Raw genomic sequence first — 25099 nt, forward strand, 5'->3', positions numbered from 1 at the left:
AACTCTGTTGAATTTTGTTTTCGCATCTGGAAGTAAGCAGCTGCAAGGTCATAGAGCTGTTCCGATACTGATGTGAGGAGAAAAGATTGCTTTGGTTTTGAGGGACCACCTGACTGGGTTACTATGGAGACGAATCGAAGTAAAGGTTGAGGAAACAGAATCGTTGGGTTGTTTGGAAATTTTCTGAATGTAAACATGGTCTTCGTAAGGTTAGTGGTGCTGCTGAGTCTGGTAAACATAAGTGATATATTGGCATCTATCCAGGGTGAAGTTTATTCGGCAGTACAGCTAACAAGCAAGCTTGTGGCTCTTGACCCACGCACTGATGCTAATGTTGATTTGTCAGAGTCTTTTCTACCTTCCATGTTACATCAGGATTTGTGTAGTCAGGAGGTTTGTCCTTGTCCAGGAAGGAATTTATAGAATAAGAAAATAAAGATCCTGAAATTGTGGCTTTAAAATAGACAGCTCTCTCTGAGAATGAAATTCAGAATGATTCGATAGGATGGGGTGTCACTGAGGAAGTGGAGATCAACTACTCTGACTGCAAGTGAGAATTGGGCCATTGAACATCAATTTGTGGTCCCGAATGTTCACAGGGCTGAGATTTTAAACATGGCTCACAGTGTGTATTTAGGTGGACACTTTGGAGTGAGAAAGACAGTAAACAGGATTATGAAGGAATTCTACTGACCTAATTTAAGAAAGGATGTTGTGAACTCTTGCAAGACTGTGGTGAAGGCCCTTATAAAATTTTTCACACAGGTGGGTCTACCTGAAGACATCCAATCTGACCAGGGTAGTAACTTTACTTCGAGAACGTTCGAGGGGATAGTTAAAGCTTTGAGAGACAAACACATTGTGTCACCTTTGACCGTACTCAGCGAGCAATGGTCAGATCAGAATGCAAGTATGAGCGTGCGCAGGTATGTTTTGGAATTCAAAGACAAACTTAACAAGATGCGACCTTGCGAAGCAGGATTTATCACACTCTCAGATGAACATGAAACACGGGGATAATAGAAGAATGAGGGAGCGGAGATATCATGTTGGGGAAAGAGTTTTGAAGCTGTTCCCCCTCCTTAACAAACCCCGTAAAGCGAGATTAAGTGGATCGTAGTAAACAATTAAGAACATTGATTATTTAAACTATGTTATTAGAAATCCTGATCAATGGAGAAACGCTGCCCCGCTCGTCCAGGTAGAGATGATCAAGGGTTATCATGACCCCGAACCAGCACCTGTGTGTTCTGTGATGACAACGGAGGAGACTGTGATGTCTGGTACTGACATACCAGAACTCCCTGTAGTCACCACAAAACTCAGAATCTCTGATGCTTTGGAAAATCTTGGTGGGAAGATTTAACATTTGCAGTCAAAGCAATAAAAACAACTGAAGAGCTAACTTTACAAGTATAAAGATTTATTCCCTGACATTCGAAGGTCATGTATGGCGGCGGTGCATGACCTAATTGTAGATAAAGCTGATCCCATTAAGCAGCACCCTTACAGAATGACCCAAGAAAAGAACAAGAAATTGAATACATGCTATCAGCCGGCATAATTAGGCCAAACACTTCAGACTGGGCGTCACCAAGCGTGATTGTCCCTACGGTTGATGGGGATATGAGATTCTGTACTGATTAGAGAAAAGTTAATGCAGTAACTAATACAGATGCTATCCCATCCCAAGAGTGAATGGCTGTATTGACAGAGTGGGGAAGGTTAAATACCTTACAAAGATTGACCTGTTGAAAGGTTACTGGCGTGTACCTTTAACAGAAAGTGCTGGAGAAATCTCAGTGTTTGTCGCACCTGCTGAGCTGTATGAGTAAAATGTTTTACCCTTTGGGATAAAGAATGTTTCAGTGAAATTTCAAAGAATGATCAATTCTGTGATTAGAGGTTTAGATAACACAGGGGCCTGTATCGATGATTTAGAGGTCTGTGACGACTCATGGGGAGAGCATATTGCAGCGGTAGAAAAACTGTTTGAACAGCTGTCCAAGGCAAATCTCTCTGTAAACCTCGATAAAAGCGAATTTGGCCACGCCACTGTCACGTATCTTCGCTATGGCGTAGGCCCGGGCCAACTGGCACCTGTACGGGCCAAGGTTACCGTTCCGACTGGCAAGAAAGATTTGAGGAGGTTTTTGGGAATGGTTACGTATTACCGAAAGTTCTGTAAGAACTTTGACTGCCCTCACAAAACTCCTGGGGAAGAGTGAAAGATTTGTATGGAATGACCCTCGACAGGAGGCGTTTGAACGTCTGAAAACTATCTTATGTTATTATCTTGTGCTCAAAACACGTGATTTTTTAAAACCATTTACTGTAACAACAGACGCTAGTGACGAGACTTTTGGGGCGGTATTGTTACAGAAAGGTGTGTATGACATTTAACACCCAGTTGCTCACTTCTCTAAGAAATTTAATGTGCACTAGAAAAAAATACTGTTGAAAAGGAGCTGCTAACATTTATTCTGGCTTTACAACAATTTGAAGTTTATATTTGTCCGGCCCAGAAACCAGTTGTGGTTTACACGGACCACAATCTGTTGGTGTTTCTAACTAACATGAAGAATGATAATAGAAGGTTATTAAAATTGAGTCTGATATTGCAAGAATATAACCTAAAAATAAAACATATAAAGGTACTGACAATTTTATAGCTGATTGCTTATCGAGATGTTAATTTAGAAATGGTATACGTTTTTGCTCTGTTATCTGATGATTATATATGTATTGTTTCAAATTCTGTAATTTACATTTAAATCAAAATAATGCATTCGACAAAATTTTCCCTAAAAGGAAGGGCCTGTCACGAGGTCCTGAATTGACCCTATGAACTGTCCTCTTAAAAAGAATGGGAGAGAGGGAAGTGTCCAACGGGGGGGGGGGGGGGGGGGGGAGAGAGAGAGAGAGAGAGAGAGAGAGAGAGAGAGAGAGAGAGAGAGAGAGAGAGAGTACTGAAAACCGGGATCGAAACTGTGTCAGGAGTAAGTGGATCATTGCCATTATATTGCGTCATGTCATATGATGTGGGCGATGAACCAGCAATGCCAGACAAGAAGAGCAATGAGCCGTGACCTGGCGCCTTGCCGTACCTGGCAAGATTGGTTTATTGTGGACACCTGTACCGAGGGACAGAGATAATCTTGTCTTGAATACCGTGCACAACAATCACTACATTGCACAGTGCATTGCGGAAGGAAAAGGTAAAACAATAACAGAATACAGAATAGAGTATAACTGCCACAGATAAAGTGCAGTAGAGTTAAACAATAACGAAGTTCTGATGAACCGCACGGCAACTTTGAAAGATTCAAAAGTTTTTTTTATTATTATCAAATCATACATCCATATGCATATCTGATTTCTTAAACGTTTCTTAGAGAAGCAGGAGTCAAAAAAAGTACATGAAATTAATTCAAGGAAAAACATTGAGAGAGAACCCAAACCCTTCCCTACTCAAAAGGAACAGCATCCTGATCACCTATTTCCCTGCACGTCCAACCCCCCTCCCCACCCCCGCAAACCACCGCACGAAACGACGAAACGGAGCAGGAGCATTTGCGTCATGTCCCGAACGAAAAACAAAGAAAACTTTTAGAATACTAACTGAGCATTAACCCCGAAACTTCTTCCCCTCACACAACAAAACCGAAAAGGAACCGACGAATAAAGCACAGAATATAAATAGCATAAATCTGAGAAAGTCCAGAGTCTATAAACGCAGCTTCATCCTCTGATATCAACGACATTCATCAAAAGAGGGAGACAAGACACAATCAAAGAGGCGTACCCGCCGTCTACAGAGACCCACACTGTGATCGGTCACTTATAGATTCCTCCTCTGACAGGCAACCGGCGCTGAACTCTCGCTCGCTTATCGCATTTACCTCGATATCTCGAACTTCCTCGGCAGATTAATGGACTCGTTAAACGGCGAAACGGTGTCGAACAGAAATTCCGCCACGCATCGAAATTTCTTCTCATTGTGGCCGTCTGATTACGCACTCTTGTCACAGAATCTTCTCGGAGCTGGCAAAGCGCTGGAGCAGTCAAACCATCTCCAAGCTGTAAATGGCAGCCGTTAACTGTCCCAGGAACACGGTAAAGGTGGACGAAAAAACAGACATAAAATAATTTAAAAAATTATTCGTGTCCTATTAGAGAGATGTCGACTGAGAGAGCGTTTCTTTAGCACTTTTGTGTGTTTTGGAAGAGGCTGGTTGGGTTCTAATCCAGGATCACTCCCCTCGATGTCCAGTGCCGATGCCACTACATCACCGGCCAGATAGACAATAAGCTGCAAGATCCTATTCCACTAGAATGACGTCGTCTATCTACTCATATTAGGGATATTCTTATCACGTAAAACTATGTTAGAACATATTCCTTGTCCTTGTAACAGTGGCTAGAAACTGTCCTTGAGCCTGCAATGTGTGCTTTCATACTCTGGCATCTTCTGTCCGATTGGACGGGAGAGCGGATGTCTGGGATGAGTAGGACCCTGGAGTGCACTGGCAGTGGAAGTGAAGACAGAGTCCACGGAGGGGAGTCTGGCTTCCGTGACGTGTTGAGCTGCGTCCAGAACCCTCGGCAGTGTCTCTTGGTCACAGGAGGAGCGGTTTGCGGTACCAAGCCATGATGTGTCCAGTCAGGATGCTTTCTGCCAAGGTGGACGTGGCTGCAGCGGTGTGGACTGCCACAAGTAACTGGCTGGATAGTGGGAGGGAATCGCGATGAGGTCCCACAAGATGTCTCCATGATCATTTGGTGGAACTGGGCGATCTTCCGTCTGGCTTTGTGTCTTCAATAGGGAAAGGACCTCTCAGACCCCGACGTGAGTCCAGCTTCTTGTGTTTGAAGGAGGAAGTGCTGTGACCGTTCCGTTCTGTTGATAACGATACCCAGCAGAGAAAACAGCCACCAACAGCTGTCCAACCAACTGCTTCTCGGGACATCGCAGAACCAGCCTATTCCCATGGGTTCCTCTTCACCGGACAACTCTGGTCGGGTTGCATGTGGACTATTGCATTTAGTTTCAGTCGTCTGATAGGAAGGGTGACGAGGATTTGGAAAGAGTATAGACGAGGTTATAAGGAGGACCTTCGGGAGGAGAACTAGGAGTTGCACAAACTTGCATTGTTCTTGTCCGAGTGGCGGAAGCCAAGGTGAGAACTGAGAGGATCATTATTCTCACAAAAGGAAGTGTTGTCGCCGCTTTTTCAAGCTCTGGTTCGGTTCCATCCGGAATTTAAAATTAGTTTCGGTCGCTCCATTATAGAAAAGAGGACAAGGCTTCGGAAAGGGTTTCAAAGAGATTTATAGGCAAGAGATCTATGAGGCCGATTTGCACGAACTCCTGCTATCCTTTCCAGAATGGCAGACACCAACGGGAGATCGAGAGGCTTATAAGAGTCATAAATACAGTGGGCAACTGTAACCTTTCTCACAGCATTAGAGCACCAGATAACAGAGGACATGCCTTTGATGTGAGAGCGAAAAATGTTCAAAGCAGATGTGTGGCGAAATGTTTAAAATAAAACAGAGAGTTGCGAGTGTCTGGAAATCATTTCTAGCGTGGTGGTGAAGGCAATGGTATTTATGAGATTCTGCGATAGGCAAACAAATTCACAGAGAAGGGACGGGTATAGACAACACGGAGACAACGTGATTAGTTTAATTAGGTATCACAGGCTTAACGATATCCGCCCAACATCACAGAGAAAATGATCTCTTCCTGCCCCACACGGTCTAACTGAAGAGATAATCACTGATGAGAGAAATTTATTTTCCACTCCATCGTGAATATGACGTCGTTCATTCTGAGTCTGTGACCCATGGTAATGGAATCTCATTCAAGGGAAAGATCCTCCCAGCAGTCGCGCTGAATTACCTGAATGAACCGATCAATTCTTCTCATAATTCCAGAGAAAACAGTCCCAGCTTATTCACTTTCCCCTTACACATACAGCCTACCATCTCTTGAAGCATTCAGGTCAGTGTGAGGAAAAGTCCCTTTACTCTCTCCGTTGCGGGGATAACTTTCCTGAGGAACTGTAACTAGAAATGGAAAAAAAAAAACAAAACATTTAATGTGCATTCAAGCAGAGGGATTCCTTTAGTGAGGCATCAATGGCTTAATCTGGTCAGTCCACCGTCGCAGACAAAATGTCCTCCTCCTGTCCTGCAGCTTTGTATGGTTTAACTGAAGAAGGGATCACTGACTGAGGACATTAGTTTCCCGCGCATTCCTGATTGTTCCTTCAATCTGGAACAATGACACACGGTAATATAATTCTCATTCAGGGGAGAAATCCTTACTGCAATTGGTCTGAGTGGTCAGTAAGAATCCAGTATTTCTCCTCACAATTCCAGGGAATACAGATTCACTCGCCCCACAAGCAGCAAGCGGGCCATCCGGGACATAGACCTGTCAGTGTAAGCAATAGTCTCGCACCCTCTCTTTAATCGGTAGGACTTTCCCAAGGAAATGTGACAAGACCTGGAACTAATATTCAAGGTTAATTCTCACCACAACTTGTAGGACACGTCCCAGTAAGACATTTCTATATCTCTTCTGCAATACTCCTGCATCACAGCACAAGATACTGTTTTTTCCTTCCTAATTATTTGCGGTACCTATATGTTAACTCTTAGTGACATGTTGACAAGGACCGTGAGGTCCCTCTGAACCATTCAATCTGTTCCCATATATATATATGGATTTTTTTAGTTTGTTCCACTAGGAATGGATGGCCTCAGATCCCCCACTTCCGTCCGCCACTTCTTCATTCCATCACTTCTGTCTGCATCACCAAACCATGGCTGCGCCCTTCTCACCACTAACCGAGCCATTCAGATCTGTGCAACAGCGACATGGATATAATAAAGTTGGTCCTCACATTGAAAACTTCAATGTAGACTGTGAACAGTTGTGGTCTCACACACAATCCCTGAGTCACCTAAATGTTTGAACGTGGTCCATTTATTTCCTCTATCTGAGATTGACCTGCTGACTAATTCTCACCCAGGCATATTATCAAGAACCCCGCGTGCTTATCCAAATCTTCTTTAAGTTCATCCAATCCCACATTCATCAGTTCCCAATTTTCCATCCGTCTGTCCAATCCTGAGCCCAAACTGACTCTGCCAGCCCCGTGGGTGAGTATCTGGGACTTGGTCTGTATCTCTACCTGTTGGATACTTGTTCAGAATTCAATGTAAATATTGACCAAGTAAACCGTTTTATTGGTAATATGTGTCTCGGTCTTGGGTTCAGTGTGGGACTGAGTCTTAATTTCTCTGTTGTCTGAAACTGTGGAACTGATGTGCTGTCGGTGTCTCTGTGCTCTGTAACACAGCTTCTGTGTGAGAGCGGAGCGGCTGCTTTGGTTCCTCGACAGGAGGGAATATCGGAGTTGATTGAAATTTTTCCCTGCGGGTTGGAAAAGGAAACAGGGTCAGTGAGAGAGACGGTTGCCAAAATCGGCTGTTGCACCCTGTACCACTGTCAATCTGTCGGAATGACTCTTTCTTTCTTTGGCGCATGTCTAACATTGCATGTGACGCTTGTCTTTCTTTCCTTCACTTTCAGCTATCCTGCGTTATTGACCATCCTATCTAAATCTCCCAATTTAGAGACAAAATTTTAATATTCTATACTTAATGTTTCCTTTGCAGATCGAAGCATTTCTTCGTAATTTTCGTTGGACCTCTAACAGCTTTGAGATGCTCTAAGACGCCTACTACATGAGCAACATCTCAAAATTTTTCAGGAACTCCGCAGAGCTTTGGCAACACATTGCGTGTGGTGCCCTGGATTTCCAGAATCTGCTAGTGATCTCCTGTTTTGTACATCAGCATCGTGGTCGTGAGAACACTGCCATCACGTGTGTGTGTGTGTGTGTGTGTGTGTGTGTGTGTGTGTGTGTGTGTGTGTGTGTGTGTGTGTATGTGTGTGTGTGTGTGTGTGTGTGTGTGTGTGTGTGTGATAGTGTGTGTGATAGTGTGTGTGTGTGTGTGTGTGTGTGTGTGTGTGTGTGTGTGTGTGTGTGTGTGTGTGTGTGTGTGTGACCACAGTGAGAGAAGTTAGGGGTCGAACATGTCTTTGAATTCTGTTTACAAATTGATATTTAGCGGACAAATTAAAATAATGAAATCTGTAAATGTGGCTGCTTCGGGTGTTTATCAATGGAGCTCCGGCATTCTTCTCACTAGGTGAGGAACCGCGGAGGTAATGCCTAGGAATTTAGAAGTGCTTGTCTTCTGTCGGCTCAATATTTACATCAGAGACAATGAATGGTGTTGAATCACCATGATTGTTCAAGTGACTGAAGTCAGTCAGCGGCAGAACAGTGTCTCTGGAGACTGATCATTTCTATAAATCAGGGCCGTTTTGAATACGTTAGCTCAGAGTTTCCGATGGAGCTGTGAATTCAGGAGCAACACAACTGGCAGTTTATCACGGAAATGAGTTATCCAGTCCTTTTGCGAATAGGAGAAATTTACTATCCTTTTATTTCAACCTTTGGAATTCTCGGTAAGCTGTGGTATCGGCTGCCGTTAGTGGGAATTGAAGCTAATGCCAATGTAATGATTCTTTCTGTCGCTGATTTCCACAACCTCATGTCCAGTCCTAGTATTCGGCATTCTAGGAATGGAATTAAAGCCAGCGACTATGGATTCTGATATCTGGATCTAAAGATAACAATTCAGCGAAGCCGCCAACATCGGAAGACCTCAGTGATATCGTCCAGCGGTTTGTGTTCAATAATGTGATGATCGGGTCTCTGTGCTATTGGTCTCGAAGCAGATACACTGCATTTGCAAATACTGTATTTATACTGCCGCGGAGATTATGCTAATTGATTGTCTGAATTGGTATATGAGCGGTTGTGTGAGGTACGTGTCACGATCAAACAATCGATTTGTGGTAACGATTCAGCAAATTTGAGGAGCTCCCTGTTGCAGCAGGAAGATTGAAAATTTTCAGTAAAAGTGAGCCGTGTGACAGCATGTATAGAAAGAGTAAGAGAAAGTCGTGTCAGGGGGGCTCTCTGAAAACAGCTCAGAAAATCCACGTTAACTGCTTTCCCACATATTCTATTTTTGTCTGGATGAGTGGTTCCGGGAATTCCTGGTTCTGTTGTGCCCTTCGGCTGTTCTATCGCTGACAGAGAAGTTGATGATTATTTAATGCAAGAATCCCACCATTAACGTCCGGATTCATTCATTTCATTCGTGTCAGACGCGGATGAAGCCGATAGAAAATGTTCCAAACAGTACTGACTCCGAGGGTACCTAGTTTCATCTGTCCGCTGATTCTTCATAGTTTTGGTCATCAGAAAGGAATCCGAATTTAAATCATTTGACATTATTTTAATGTGTAAACTCAGCCAGCTCCTGGCCCTCTCTTCGCCCTTTTACCGTTGAATGGAACAATAAAATGGGAATATTGCATGACCCCAGAATACTGCGGCAATGGGTTTTACTCAGTATTTCTCAATTTCCTATTTCCCCTCTCTCTTCAGCGAACTTGATGTCGATTGTGATGCTGTCCCGGGATAAGTGCGGTCTCTCCAAATGTGTAACTCTATACTTGGTGGGAATGGCAGCGGCCGATCTCCTGGTCGTTATCTCGCTTCCGCTCCTGACGTGGACAGCTTGGCTTTATTTTCGCCGATCATTCCTGTTCATCACTCCTGTTTGCCGTATCGCTAGATGGCTGATTCATGCGAGCACTACTGCCTCTGTCTGGCTGACTGTCTCTTTCACCGTCGATCGATTTGTGGCTATTTGCTGTGAGAAGCTGAAAACAAAATATTGCACCGCGAGGACGGCGGCTGTGGTTATCGGGACAGAAAGTGTGCTGGCCTGTTTGGAGTGTGTTCCCTGAGGCTTTGTATACGAGCCTGTGACAATAATTGATGGTATCCCCTGGTATTGTGTTCTTACACCGAGCTACAGAAACTCTCCCTCATGGGTGGTGTTTGAGATGTTTCACCACATTTTAACCCCTTGTGTCCCATTCTTTCTGATTTTGCTGCTCAATATTCTGACTGTCAGGCGGATTCTAGCGGCCAGTCGAGCCCGCAGGGGGCTCCGGGGACAAAAGAGTGGAGAGAATGAGAAGGACCGGGAGATGGAGAAACGACGCAAATCCATCGTTTTGCTCTTTAGCATAACGGGCAGCTTTATATTGTTGTGGGGAATACGTTTAGCATTTTACATCTATCAACGGATTTCAAAGAGTTTTGTTTATTATTCTGTCATGAATCCCGTTTACATTATAGAAGAGACATCGGGAATGCTGCGGATTCTCGGTTCTTGCACCAACACGTGTATTTACGCCCTGACTCAGAGCAAATTCCGACAGGATCTGAAGAACGTTGTGCAATACCCACTGAGTCGGATTTTTAAACTCATGAAATGATAAAAATTAATAATATGCAGTAGTACAATTCAGCTGACTTCACGCTTCTATTATGTACTCCCTCTTGTAATAAACGGAAACAATGTGATGAACAGAGTTTCAAACAAAGCAGGAGAAAAGCTGTCGATGATCGAAATACAGAACAACACACACAAAATCATGCAGGTTGTCGGCCCGAATAGTTGAATGTTTACTCTTTTCTAAAGCTGCCACCTGTCTGCTGAGTTGCTCCAGCATTTTGTGTGTGTTGGCTTAGTGCTATAAAACAAATATCTACAACCGTTCGAGACGGCACCACTAGCCTCAGCATCGCAGAAAAATCCCATTTGCATCTTACCCTCACCCCGTTTAAGTTTTACCTTGAGGCGAACCTGTTACACCTTCTTCCCGATACAGACAAAAGTGCCTGATATTGGGTATACTTCCGTCGGTATTAACCACTCCTGCTCCCATCATTACCGGTCCTTTACTTCACGGTGATTTTCCTCTGCCTCTACCTGAAGTTTTTCTTTCTGTTTTCCCGTTTGAACTAGCATCCAGTAACAGAATGTTTGCTCTCAAAGGGTAGGTGGAGGAGGAGGGGTGTTGAGTGGACGAGGCGATGCTGTGAACCCAAGAACAGAAGACACAGCAGAGCGAAATGGGAACTGATATGATCTAATCTTACACAAAGTCCTGGCGAAAGTCTTCAGCTCAGGCAGCAGAATTGGGGAGAGAGGGAAATAAATCCAATTCTGATGAAAGGTCTCTGCCCAAAACGTCCACAGTTTACACTTGTCCACAGATGCTGCCTGGCCTACATAGATCCTCCAGCACTTTGGAATTCTAGAGTCTGCAGATTGTGTCTTGCTTCTGACTGGTCTAATCTTAGTCAGTGTCAACGAGATATTCGACTATGCCAACACAGAGCTGACCCTGGACAAAGAACAGACGAAATATGGTTATAAACTTGATATAAAAAATGAAAAAAAACAGGACAGTGTGATAAACAGAAACCTGATAATTAATGGACAAAGATTCAGTTAATTTTGAATTGATGCAACTGGGAGATTGGAAGGTCTCTCTAAACATACACGATCGGGAATAAATTATTTATACAGTTAGAATGATGTTGAGTGTTTCGACAGTTTGTATCCAGATATTACATTCTGCAGATAAAGCTGAATTGAGAAACCAATCTGAGTCCTTCAGTGGTTGCTCCATGATGTTTAATAATTTTAATCGTGAGTGCGTAAGATCGAAGTATAAACTCTAAATATATGCTTGGTTAAGACGGGTAATAAGTAGTAAGGATAGTCCTGAGAATTGTAAAACAGTGACTACTGCCATCAATGGAGGCTAAATGTTTGAATAGGATTCTTCTTGATAGGTTTGACAAATAATTGTAGAAGTATAATCACAGACAATCAAATGGCTCTGTGAGGGTAAGGTCATGAGAGAGAGACAAAACAAATTAATGAGATGGATGCTCTGTGTATGGAATTCAGTGAGTCTTTTGACAGGAGCCCCCAGAATAGCTCGATCGAGAACGTCGGGAGGCATGGTGACTATGGGGCTGGCAGTACATGGGGGGTTTCAAAAAGATCTGTTCTGTAACCCTGCTTTTTTTCTGATATATATAAATGACTTGCGAGAAAAAGTGGATATGTGGGTTGGTAGCTTGCGGTTTGGGGCTATACATAGCATAGCGTTTAGAAACAGACAATTCCAGCTCGGGGCAATGGAAATCGGGGTTCATTCCGCTGTTTTTTTTTTCTGGAAGGAGTTTGTACATCCTCTCCGTGATATTTGTGGGTATTTACGCAAGGTGAACAAAAAAAAAAAAACAAAGAAGAACACAACTTAGCGATTAGGCTGGGGTAAAATTGAGGTTACTGGTCGCCGAGGCTCATTATTCTTCGATTCATCTCTCAGTGAATCAATGACACCTATGCGCTGTTGTGGACAGCGTAGAATTTCATCACAATAAAAAAGTTCATACACAATAAAACTTTAAACTGAATTGCAGAGTACAGATGGTGGATTTGATCACAGTGTGGAGGAACAGGAGAGTCGTGCTATGCAAGCCTATAGATCCCCCAACATTTCCAAATAAGTTAATTTAGTGGTTCCGAAGGTTCATGGCTGAAGAGCTAGCAACTCCGGTTTAATGATCTGACGAGGGAAGAGATACTAAGGAAGTCCAGGTAACTGTGTGGCTAACCATTTGTGCGGGAGGTCATCGTATACACACATTATTGGTCTCTCTTCCAGCATTTGGTACGACTGGTGTAAGGAGCACGGGTTTTACATATGTACTGAATGAGATTTAATATTCTAACTGAGGTGTTTGATGCAGCTGCCCTGGCATTAACATGTGTTATGCGCATGCCTGCTGTTGGGTGGTGGGCGATGGAGTAGGAACTGGAACCGCAGGTGAGCAGGTAGCATTGAATAAAAGGCAGAGACGAGGTCAAGGAACACCAAACTGAAGGCCAGACTGGACCCAGTTAATTATCCCGGTGGCTCCGAGGCTGAATTCAGTTTATGTCACAAAAGGTCTGTAATCGGTACACAGCCAAAAATTCGTGATCACGTTGAAATCCTCTGACACAACTAACCCTGTGATTAACCCAAAATCCATGTGCATCTCCATCTTCGACAACGTACACCTATATCTGTACAAATTCCCAAATCCGTGTGCACCTCAAACTATATGCCCGACCTTAAATAAGAGTGCACCCCAAACCGTGTGTGTGTGAACCGGCTGAGAAACCCAAATGCATATTCGATTATCTCAGACGAAGAATCAATTCAAATTGTGACATAATAGCTGCCTAAAGAAGAAGAAAAAAATGAAATTCAAGGACAGATGTCGACGTTCAAATGACATTTTTGTTACAGTATCTATAAATGGAACAACTTTGAAATTCGCCACACATTCAAATCCGCAGAGACGCCAAATCAGTGAGAACACCGAGATCCGTGCGCACCACCAAATCCGTATCTACCCTTATGTCCATGTACAACTTGAAACCCGTGGATACACCGACTTGAAAACTACAGTATCCCAAAAACATTTCAAGAAATGACAAAATATGCGTACACCCAAATCAAATTAGTATGCACCTCAAATCAAGCGACACCCCCGAATCTGTGTGCACCCCAAAACTTATTGAAACACATTCTAAGGAACAGGATATATAAGTCAATTGTAACATGGTAAACTGGATTTGCAGATGACACCTGGATTTAGAGCGTGAGTGGACAGCGGAATAGTTCATGCAAACGTTCTGCGCCAGTGAAGCAGCTGGAAAAACGGGCTGTACATTTTGTAGTTGGAATATAATGTGACATTCCATCCAGATGGGATCTAGTGTGAGCTGTTGCACTTTGGTCGGATTGATTTTGGACAGATTTGGACAGATTGTGTGAATGTGAGAGGTGTCAGCACGTTTGGGGTGCACACTGAATTGGACATTGCACAGATTCAATGGTATTTGAGGATGCGGATAGCGGATTGCAATTACCAATGTTTCTTAGATTCAGGATCAGTTCCTGAAGATTGGAGAGTGGCTAATGTTATCCCACTTTTCAAGAAGGGAGGGAAGGAGAAAACGGAGAACTATAGCCCTGTTAGCCTAAGGTCAGCCGTGGGGAAGATGCTTGAGTCCATTATTAAGGACGAAATAGTGGCACATCTTGATGGCAGAAATAGGATTAGGCCGAGCCAGCATGGATTTACCGTGGGCAAATCATGCTTGACTAATCTGTTGGAATTTTTTGACGGTGTGACAAGGATGTTATACGAGGGTAAACCATTGGATGTTGTGGATGAGCTCATGGCATTGGGGGCAGGGTTTCAACATAGATAGAAAACTGGTTGGCAGATAGAAAGCAAAGGGTAGCAGTGGATGGGTGTTTCTCGGACTGCCTGGAGGTGACTAGTGGGGTACCACAGTGCTCTGTATTGGGACCACAGTTCTTTACGATTTATGTCACCGATTTAGATGAGGGCATTGAAAACTATATCAGCAAGTTTGCTGACGATACTAAACTGGGTGGCAGTGTGACATGCGAAGAGGACGTTAGGAGAATACAGGTAGACTTGGATAGGCTGGGTGAGTGGGCAGATACTTGGCAGATGTCATTCATTGTGAATAAATGTGAAGTTATCCACTTTGGAAGCAGGAACAAGAGGGCAGAGTATTGTCTGAACGGTGTAGAGTTAGGTAAGGGAGAAATGCAAAGAGACCTGGGAGTCCTAGTTCACCAGTCAATGAAGGTGAATGAGCAAGTGCAACAGGCAGTGAAGAGAGCAAATGGAATGTTGGCCTTTGTTACAAGGGGAATTGAGTACAAGAGCAAGGATGTCCTTTTTCATTTGTACAGTGCCCTGGTGAGACCACACCTGGAATATTGTATAGAGTTTTGTTCTCCAGTTTAAGGAAGGACATTCTGGCAATTGAGGAAGTGCAGCGTAGATTCACTCGGTTGATTCCTGGGATGGCAGGGCTGTCTTAAGCAGAGAGATTGGAGAGATTGGGCTTGTGCACGCTGGAATTGAGGAGATTGAGAGGGGATCTGATTGAAACGTTTAAGATAATTAAAGGATTTGATAGGATTGAGGCAAGAAATATGTTCCAGATGTTGGGAGAGTCCAGTACCCGAGGGCATGGATTGAGAATAAGAGGTCAGTTATTTAAAACAGAGTTGAGAAAGAGCTTCTTCTCCCAGAGAGTTGTGGAGGTGTGGAATGCACTGCCTCGGAAGACGGTGGATGCCAATTCTCTGGATGCTTTCAAGAAAGAGCTAGATAGATATCTGATGGTTAGGGGAATCAAGGGATATGGGGACAAGGCAGGGACTGGGTATTGATAGTGAATGATCAGCCATGATTTCAGAACGGCGGTGCAGACTCGAGGGGCAGAATGGTCTACTTCTGCACCTATTGTCTATTGTATATTGTATCTTCTCGAATATGTAAGACTTCAAAATATTTCTGGGTAGACTTATATAATAAATGGTAGTGAATTGAGGAATGCGGGACAGCAGAGGGATCTAAGAATACCGTTCCATAAATGCTATATGAGCTCATAGGATAGACCGACATCCCGAAAGCCGAGTGCATCCTTAAACCCGCCGAGGCACACATATCTGGGCGCATCCCCGATCCAAGTGCACCAACACATTCAAATAATCCATGAAATATGTGCAAATTTATTTGACATACCTATCCTTAAATCTTAACAAAGTTCCAAGTTCGATTTTTTATGTATCTATAAATGAAACAAACTTGTGATTCGTCGCACACCCCAATCCACCAACACACCCAGATCCATGAGTACCTAAACTCGCCGCGCACATGTCAGGATCTCTGAGAATCCCCAAATCGAGTGCGCTCCTACATGTACAATTGTACGACTGTTTATCCCAGAGCAAGAAACACGATAGGTTAATCCACATTAAAAATAACAAGAACAAAGCTCGACGTTAAAGTACATTTTATCCTAGTATCTGTAAACGAAACAAAATGAATTTTCACAGTAATCCAATTCCCTTGACATCCAAAAATCCACGCCCACTCCCAAATCCGTATGCACACCCGAATGGGTGCGCACTACGAACCCGTCAACATCTCCTGTTTACAGAAAAGATTATTCGAGAGGAGAAACAATTTCAAATATTTTACAAAGTACCAACCTCCAACTTAAAAATCACAGTACTAGCAGAGTAGAACACTGAAAGTATATTTATTAATAAAGTACCTATCACGGCAACAATCTTGAGATTTGTCAGGACCTCAAATCCAAAGACACAATCCGGGAGCACCCTTAAATCGTGTACACAACCGAAACTGCGGAACATGTTGATTTTCCCAAAGGAAGAGTCACTTTAATGTGGCAGCATTCACCTTAAAGAAATCGCGAGAACATAGTACACAGTTTAAAGTGCAGCTATTATTAAAGGCGCTAGAAATGAAATGACTTTGAGATTCGCCACAACCCCTTATCGACCGACAGCAAAAATTCATGTACACCCAAATGCGCCGACCTGTCCTCATCCCCAATCCTCAGGCACCCCCATATCCGTGTGCACCCCAAATCTATATGGCCATCTAAACTCTGTGCAACCATATTGGCTGATACATCCCTGAACCAGTGCAAACTCTAAATCAGAAAGCACAACCAAGTACGTATGTCGTCGCAAATCCACCCACACACCCATATAACCACTGTACACACGTACTCGCCGAAACTCTGCGAAAGCAATGTACGCCGCCAAATCTGTATACACCCCCAAATCCACTAAAACACTCACATGCACATTACATTATTCTGGAGGAAGTATCATTTCCAAGTTTCACCGTAGTAGCTGCCTCATATGTTAATAATTGCTAGAACAAAGGCCAAGGTTCAAAGTGCATTCAGTTTCCGGTTGCTATAAATGAGATTTGTCCCAACCACAGCCCAAATCAGTCAGCGCCAGCAAACTCACGGGCAATTCCAAATGCTTATAAGAATATCCTTGAGCAGGAATAATTTCAACCAGTTCACAAAATCGTCCTTAACCAATCAGTAAGAATAAAGTATTAATTTGTAAGTGCTTTTCTTAATAAAGTATCGTTAAATATCCTGCGACAGGCCAGATCCTTATGAACAACCAAGTTCGTGTTCGACCACAAATCCACAGCTTCACTCGGATCTGTGTTCCTGTGCTAAACCGTGTGCACCCCCAGATACATGTGTTTCACAAGTCTGTGCACATTCCAAGTGTGCACTCACAAATCAAAGCGCACATGTCAGAGCAAGAATTATTTCAAATAGTTCACGGAATGGCTGCCTCTAGCATGAATATCGTCGAAAGTAACTGTAGCTAAAACAAGCTTCAGATACGTCACACTCCAAATCCGCAGATAGCACAGATCTCTGTGAATCCCGAAATCAGTAAAGACCAGAACATCTCGAAATCAGTGTGCACCTCCATATCGACAATTTTCACTGAATCTGTAAGCATCGCAAATCAGTTGCCACCCATATATGCCGAAGAAGACCTAAATCTGCGCAATCCCAAAGTCGGAGACACCACAGATGCATAACGGATTATCCCAGACCAGCAAACATTTCAAACAATTCGGAAAAATGGCCGACTTGAGGCTAGTAGTCCATATCTGCGCCAAAATCCTTTTTTCATATCGGCGAGACACCCGAATCTGCGTGTCAACCCAAATACTTTTGCAGCCCCATATTCAAGACTATATGCAGATCACTAAAATCCGTCTGCACCCCCAAATCTGCTGACAACCCCACAGGCATAAAATTTTGCCTGTGGCACCAAATCGATATGCACGCACAAAAACGTGGAGTCTCACATATTCGCAAACTACCCTAAATCTGCTATGCACAAGTAGGTGCGCTCCCCTGTATCGGAACACACCCTACATCAGTGCACAATACCAAATCAGTCTGCAACCCTTCATTAGAGAACGCTCCTAAATCCATGCACAACCCCAGATCCATATGAACCCCAAGAACGTGTAGAAACCGTTTTCGACGATAAAAATATAATTGTGCAATCGCCAATTCAGTGCGAACCCGAAACCCCTGGACTCCGCCACATGAACGTCAGATTTTCCCGGAGCAACCAGCATTAAAAACAATTGAGAACATGGCAGCCTCGACATTAATAATCCGCACGCAAGCTCACCATCCGCCAACTCACACCTCCAAATGTGCATCTCCAAATAAGCCCATGATCAAAAAAGGCAACCCAAATCATCGCACATCCCCAGGTGCATATTAATCCTTGAATTGGTGCACATCAAGCAATCACTGTGCACCCTAAACTCGCTGACACCCCCACTTTCATTTCTGGGGCTCGTTGTACACGGATTTTGTGAAAGTTTGAAATCATTTCTTTGAGATAATCTGATTTGCATGTGCATGGTGTCCACGGTTTCGAAGTTCTCCAATGATATGGGGATGCATTTGCATCTGGAGATGGACATTTCTCACGTATGTGGTATGTGCGGGTTTGGAGGTGTGCCGAATCCCAAAGTTCTTTCAGTTAGGCCACGAGAATAATAAATTTAATTTCAAATTTGACATGAATTGTTTTAAACGATTCTTCCTCTGGGATAATCTAATGTGCAAGTGGGTTTCTCTGCGGGTATGATACTCGCATGGACTTAAGTCCTCTCTGTGTTCGCTGGTGTCAGCACTGTTCCCTCTGGTTGCGCGGGTGTGCGGCTGCGCAGTAGCTGAACCGCGACCGCGGTCGAAGCATTTGGGGTCGTGCTACTGGGTTTTGTATAATATCATGTTAATATAATTCTGGAATTATGCTAATAAATTTTACAAATATTTGATAATATAATGAAATACTCTGAAATTCATTGTGTTAATAAATCTAATTCATAAATATTCTGAATAATAAACGTGCCAAAAGCTTTAAATTGAACTATTTTAGAACGTCATCGTAATGACAGCGTCAGTGTTTCTAGTTCCAACGCTGTTAAAATAGTTACAGTAAAGACAGAGTGGTGGAGCGGAAGACGAACAGGAAGGGTTAAATGCGTGCCTACTATCGTAGCCACAGTCCCCGGCAATAATACGTCTCTGAGGACCGAGCACCTGATTGGAGTGAAGTGGTTCAGTGTGCTGGATCTGAAGAGTGGGGATTACCAGGTCCCCATGAGTGAGGCTAGCAGGAGAAACGGCGTTCATATTTCTAAGACCACAAAATGTATGCACAACTCAGCAGGCCAGACAGCATCTATGGGAGGAGGTAGTGCCGACGTTTCGGACCGAAACTCTTCATTCATATGTCTTTCAGTTCGAAATAGTGCGACAGGTCATATCCGGACACACGGCTACTCTCCAGCGTGTCATGGGTAATCGGTAGGGGATATATACTTGCGGGTGATATTGGTGTACCTGGACATTGTGTTCGGCTCCACCTTGGAGGAACATGGAGCGAGCCTGATGAATGTGTTTGGCCCTTGAAAGCTGGAGGATTATAACATCCCCTGGTCAATTGTCAATTCTGCAACACGTCTGTCAACCGTGTTAGTTACACAGTCTCACGGGATGAAATCGCCACGATCCTTCAAAGACAGAGGCGGGAGCCACATGGCCAAGGCATTAGAATTTGAGCGCCCTCCGCTGCTTCCCTGGATTCTGTGGGTACAGTCGGAGGTTCCTGAAGGACTATTCAAAAATGAGTCACCATTTGAATAAGCTTCTGTGTGGTAACCCTCCCTTGGGAAAGAAAAAGGAGGAGGACGGAAGAAGAAAGTACAGGTTATCTTAGTGCTTTGGAACCATTTGAAGGAAAATGGGATGCAATACCTGAATAGGCGTTTCAGTTGCTGATGGAGCTGCTGACGGAAGCGCTTGTGTTAGTTGTTCCTCAAACTCCCAATTGCCGTATATATTGCATGCAGACGCCAGCAGAGAGGGCTTACATGTCATTCTACATCAGGATCAAGGCACAGGGTTGAGAGCTATTGCTTTTGCCAGCCGGAGTCTGTCTATCCGAGCGGTATTGCCCCACGAACTAACTGGAGTTTCTGACATTGAGTTGGGCTCCAGTGGGTAAGTTAAGTACCACGTAGGAGGTGAAGTCGGACAACAATCCATTGACATATTCCTGACCTCGGCGAAATTGGATGCAACAGGTGGCATTGTCTACCCATAATTTGCCTGTGGTACCGGCCGCGGAGCCGGAGCATTGATGCGGAGGCTTTGTTCGGACATGCGCATGAAGGGTGGTAATGGACAGAGAGTGGGAGAGAGTTCCTGCCCCTGGAGTTAATGCAATGTGTCAGTTCACCAGCACGGTGAAATCAGTGGCGAGGCAAGGGCAGGATCGAGCGATGGAATATTTGGGATGTTCTGGTTGCGCCATTTCACAAGCTTACATGCCCACAAGTTGGAATTCATTAAGACGGGCAAATGGTGTCAACATATTGGGTGTTTGGCCGGGAAGCAAGGTTGCCAGATGACCTTTACTTTGGGACTGTCGCGGAAGATTTTCCACAGAACACTTATCTGTACCTGTGTCTGATATAAGGAGGGAATTGCAAAAGTCGCATGAACTAGCGGGTGTCCATGCAACCAGACAAACTCAAGGCAGTATGTGGATGATTAATGTTCAGGCTGCCGTTTTCTCAAGTGTTGCTCCAGAAAAATCTGATGTACCCTGGCGGAATCCGCGGGTTTGGTGCACGTACTGAATTGGAGTTCGTGCAATGTTAGTTCTAAAATGGGTTGCACACGGTGTTGGGGTTCAAATGGATCTTGGGTGTGCATGGATTTAGGGGCGATCTCTCATAAAGACGTGCATTGATTTAGGTGTGTGCTCCGATATAGGGGTGCGCACCTATTTAGGTATATCAGCTTTAGTGTAGTTGGTGAATATGTGAGCCTCCACGTTTTTGTGGGTGCATATCGAATTGGGGTGATCTGGCTGTGTCGTGAGTAGGGCGTGTTAGTTTTTAATGTCCAGACAGCCATTTAATGTTTAAACTGATTATCCGTCTGGGTCAACAAATATGTTTGTGGGATTTTCACCGAATTGGGATCAACATGCAATTTGGTTTCGCTCGTACTTGAGGATGTGTGCAGATTTGGGTTGCAGATGGATTTGCGTTTATACGCAGATTTGGGGGTGTCACTGATTGCAAAAGGATTTTGGCGCACATGTGGATTTCTAATCATGAGACGGTCGTTTTCTGAATTGTTTGAAATGAATGCCTGTTTGGGATAGTCCATTATGCAACTGGGCTGTCAGCGTGCACACCGATTCTGGGATTGTGCAGATTTGTGCGGTTTCGGCATGTATGGCTGGCAGACTGATTTGTGATGTGAACAGATTTACTGATGACCGTCAATACAGAGGAGCACACTGATTTCAAGATGTTCGTTAGGAGTGTGCAGGCCAATATTCGGGTGTTTACTGATTTCGGGATTCTCAGAGAACTGTGGTGTTTCCGGATTTGGAGTGTGACGTATCTGAAGGTTGTTTTATCTACAGTTACTTTCGACGATATTCATGGTGGAGGCAGCTATTATATGAACAGTTTGAAAAGATTCTTGCTCTTGGATACTCTGCTATGCCTGAGGAGGGTGTCTGCGCGTTTTGGGTGCACTTTGATTTTTGGGTGCGCAGTTGCAATGTGCACAGATTTATGAGGCACGTGGTTATGGAGATTCACGTGTATTAATGGATGAACACAAATTCGACTGTTGCGGCATTTCAACACGAATTTGGTTGTGCATGGCGATCTGGCTTGTCGCTGGATATTGACGGATACCTAATAAATGCACTTGCAAGTTTGTACTGTATTTTTATTGATTGGTTAAAGACGGTTTTGTGAACTGATTGAAATTATTCCGTCTCGAGGTTATTCTTATGTGCATGTGGGATTGCCAGCGCGTTTGCTGGCGCACACTGATTTGTTCTGTGAGTGTGACGTATCTCATTTATAGAAACCCGGCTAATAAATGCAAATTAAACCTTTATCTTTGTTCTAACTATTATTGAAATATGAGCCAGCTACTCCTCCAGAATAATCTAATGTTCATGCGGGTGTTTCAGCGAATTTGGCGTTGAATCCAGATGTAGTTGTGTACACAGATTTAGGAGAGCTTCTCCGAATACGTGTGCAGTGATTGTACGGGTGCATGGATTAGGGATTTGGGAGACATACGTATTTGGTGGTGCTTTCTGATTGGGAGGTTGCACAGGGTTAGGGATGTGTCAGCCAATATGGGTCCGTATCGATATGGATATCCGGGTGCATGAAGATTGGGGATGAGAACAGGCTTATGTGCGTATCGTCGTACATGGGTGCACATAAATTGGTTGTTCTCGTTCGATTTGGGGTTGTGGCGAGTTTCAAAATCATTTCACTTATAGTACCTTTAATATTCGTTGCACTTTAAACTATGCACTATGTTCTCACGATTGCTTTCAGGTGAATGCTGGCACTGAAAAACGATTCTTCCTTTGGGAAAATCCAATGTCTATCAAATAACCGTTTCAAATAACTCCTGCTTCACATTTGGTACGCTTGGATTTGGGAATGCACACACATTCTGGGCTGCGTGCCGATTTTTAATGTTGAGGCCCATATCCTTACCCAGATATGATCCGGCTGGACTTAGTCCTAAAACTGTTGGAGAAATTGGGGAAAGGACAGAAGCTGCTTTCTCCCGGTAGGCATTAGTTTTTAGGGCCAAGTGCTCCGGTCACGTTTTGTCACCCTACAAACTTATCCTTCAATCTCTTTGAATTATGGAGGAAAGCAGGGGTATAAATGTCTCTCTACAGCAACCTCATCATGATTTTCATGACTGCAGTATTTCTACCATTTTTTTTAAAAAATGTCTCCTAATTGTACATGCAATTTTAAAATGTTTTATCGCCGACCAGCAGTGAAACATCTGATGGTCGTTACATAATTCTCTTTGGGAACCAGTTGACTTGACGAGCATTTCTGATCTGGCTACAGTTTACGATCGCACTTAATAAAAAGGCAGTCATATTCTGAGCAGTTTGAAATGATAACCTCATTATCAAGTGGATGCGTCAGTGGGTTTTGGTGCACAATCAACTGTGAACGGCGCAGACTTAGGGCAGCATCGGCGAATATGGAGGTGCACACTGCGTTGGTGTGCCCATGGATTTGGAGATGCGCTCGGATATAGGGCTGTTTTATCAAATGTGGGGGTGCGCACTGCGTTGGTGAGCCCATGGATTTGGAGATGCGCACTGATATAGGGCTGTTTTATCAAATATGGGGGTGCACACTGATTTGGTGTGCCCATGGATTTGGAGATGCACACGGATATAGGGCTGTTTTATCAAATATGGGGGTGCACACTGATTTGGGAAATGCGCAGATTCAGGGGTTTGGAGGCAAATACAGGTCTGCAAACAGGATTATGGATTGTACCTGGATGCCCGCACAGACTTAAAAGTGTTTACCTAAGTGTTTAGCTGAGTGTTCGGCACGGATTTGGTGATGTGCGCAGAATTGGAAGAGTGTTGTCCAATATCAGCGTGAAGGCAGCTGAATTGTACTACTGCACAGCATTTAATTCTATATTTTAATGAGTTTCAAAATCCGACTCATTGGGTATTTCACCACATTCTTGAGATCCTCTCGGAATTTGCTCTGAGTCAGGGCGTAAATACACGTGTTAGTGCAGGAACTGAGGATCTTCAGCATTCCCGATGTCTCATCTATAATGTAAACGGGATTCATGACAGAATAATAAACGAAATTCATTGAAATCCGTTGATAGATGAAAAATACCAAACGTGTGCCCCACAACAGTATGAAACTACCCGTTATGCTGAAGAGCAAAACGATGGATTTGTGTCGGTTCTCCATCTCCCGGTCCTTGTCATTCTTTCCACTCGTTTGTCCCCGGATCCTCCTGCGGGCTCGACTGGCCACTAGAATCCGCCTAACAGTCAGAATATTGAAAAACAAAATCAGAAAGAATGGGACAAAAGGTGTAAAAATGCGGTGAAACGTCTCAAATACCACCCATGAGGGAGAGTTTCTGTAGCTCGGTGTAAGAACACAATTCCAGGGGATACCATCAATTATTATCACAGGCTCGTATACAAAGCCCCAGGGAACACATTCCAAACAGGCCAGCACACTCACTGCCCAGATAACCACAGCCGCCGTTCTCTCGGTGCAATATTTTGTTTTCAGCTTCTCACAGCAAATTGCCACAAATCGATCGACGGTGAAAGAGACAGTCAATCAGGCCGAGGCAGTAGTGCTCGCAGAAATCAGCCATCTAGCGATACTGCACACAGGAGTGATGAACAGGAATGATCGGGGAAAATAAAGCCAAGCAGTCCACGTCAGGAGCGGATAACGACCAGGAGATCGGCCGCTGCCATTCCCACCAGGTATAGAGTTACACATTTGGAGAGACCGCACTTATCTCGGGACAGGATCACAATTGCCATCAAGTTCGCTGAAGAGAGAGGGGAAATAGTAAATTGAGAAAATACTGAGTAAAACCCCCTGTCGCAGTTTTCGGGGATCATGTAATATTCCCATTTTATTGTTGCATTCAGCGGTAGAAGGGTTAAGAGAGGGACAAGAGCTGGCTGAGTTTACACATTAAATTAAAGTCAAATGAGTTAAATTCGGATTCCTTACTGATGGCCAAAAGTATGAAGAGGCAGCGGACAGATGAAACTAGGTACCCTCAGAGTCAGTACGGTTTGGAACATTTTTATCGGCTTCATTCGCGTCTGATATGAATGAAATGAATCAATTCGGACGCCGATGGTGGGATTCTTGCATTAAACAATCATCAACTTCCATGTGACTCCCTGTCAGCGACAGAACAGCCGAGGGGCACAACAGAAACAGGAATTCCCGGAACCACTCACCCAGACAAAATAGAATATGTGGGTAAGGAGTTAACGTGTATTTTCTGAGCTGTTTTCAGAGAGCCCCCATGACAGGACTTGTTCTTAATCTTTGTATACATGCTGCCTGATGCTTCGTGTCTCCAGTATTTCCCGTGTTTGTTTCCTATTCCAGCATTTGCCAGCTCGCCGACTTTACAGCAGAACTTTGACTGAGGCAGCAGTCACAGCCGAGTCTGATACAGCCTGTCAGATATACTTGACGCC

General features: G+C 43.9%; 1 pseudogene; it reads right to left on the minus strand.

Annotated features, from left to right (window-relative positions):
- Nucleotides 1-1955: 1955 nt before the first annotated feature.
- LOC132390292 (lysozyme g-like) overlaps nucleotides 1956-25099 on the minus strand; it is a 35362-nt pseudogene continuing 12218 nt past the window's right edge.

Source organism: Hypanus sabinus, unplaced genomic scaffold (assembly GCF_030144855.1).
Source record: "Hypanus sabinus isolate sHypSab1 unplaced genomic scaffold, sHypSab1.hap1 scaffold_834, whole genome shotgun sequence".
Lineage (NCBI taxonomy): Eukaryota > Metazoa > Chordata > Chondrichthyes > Myliobatiformes > Dasyatidae > Hypanus > Hypanus sabinus.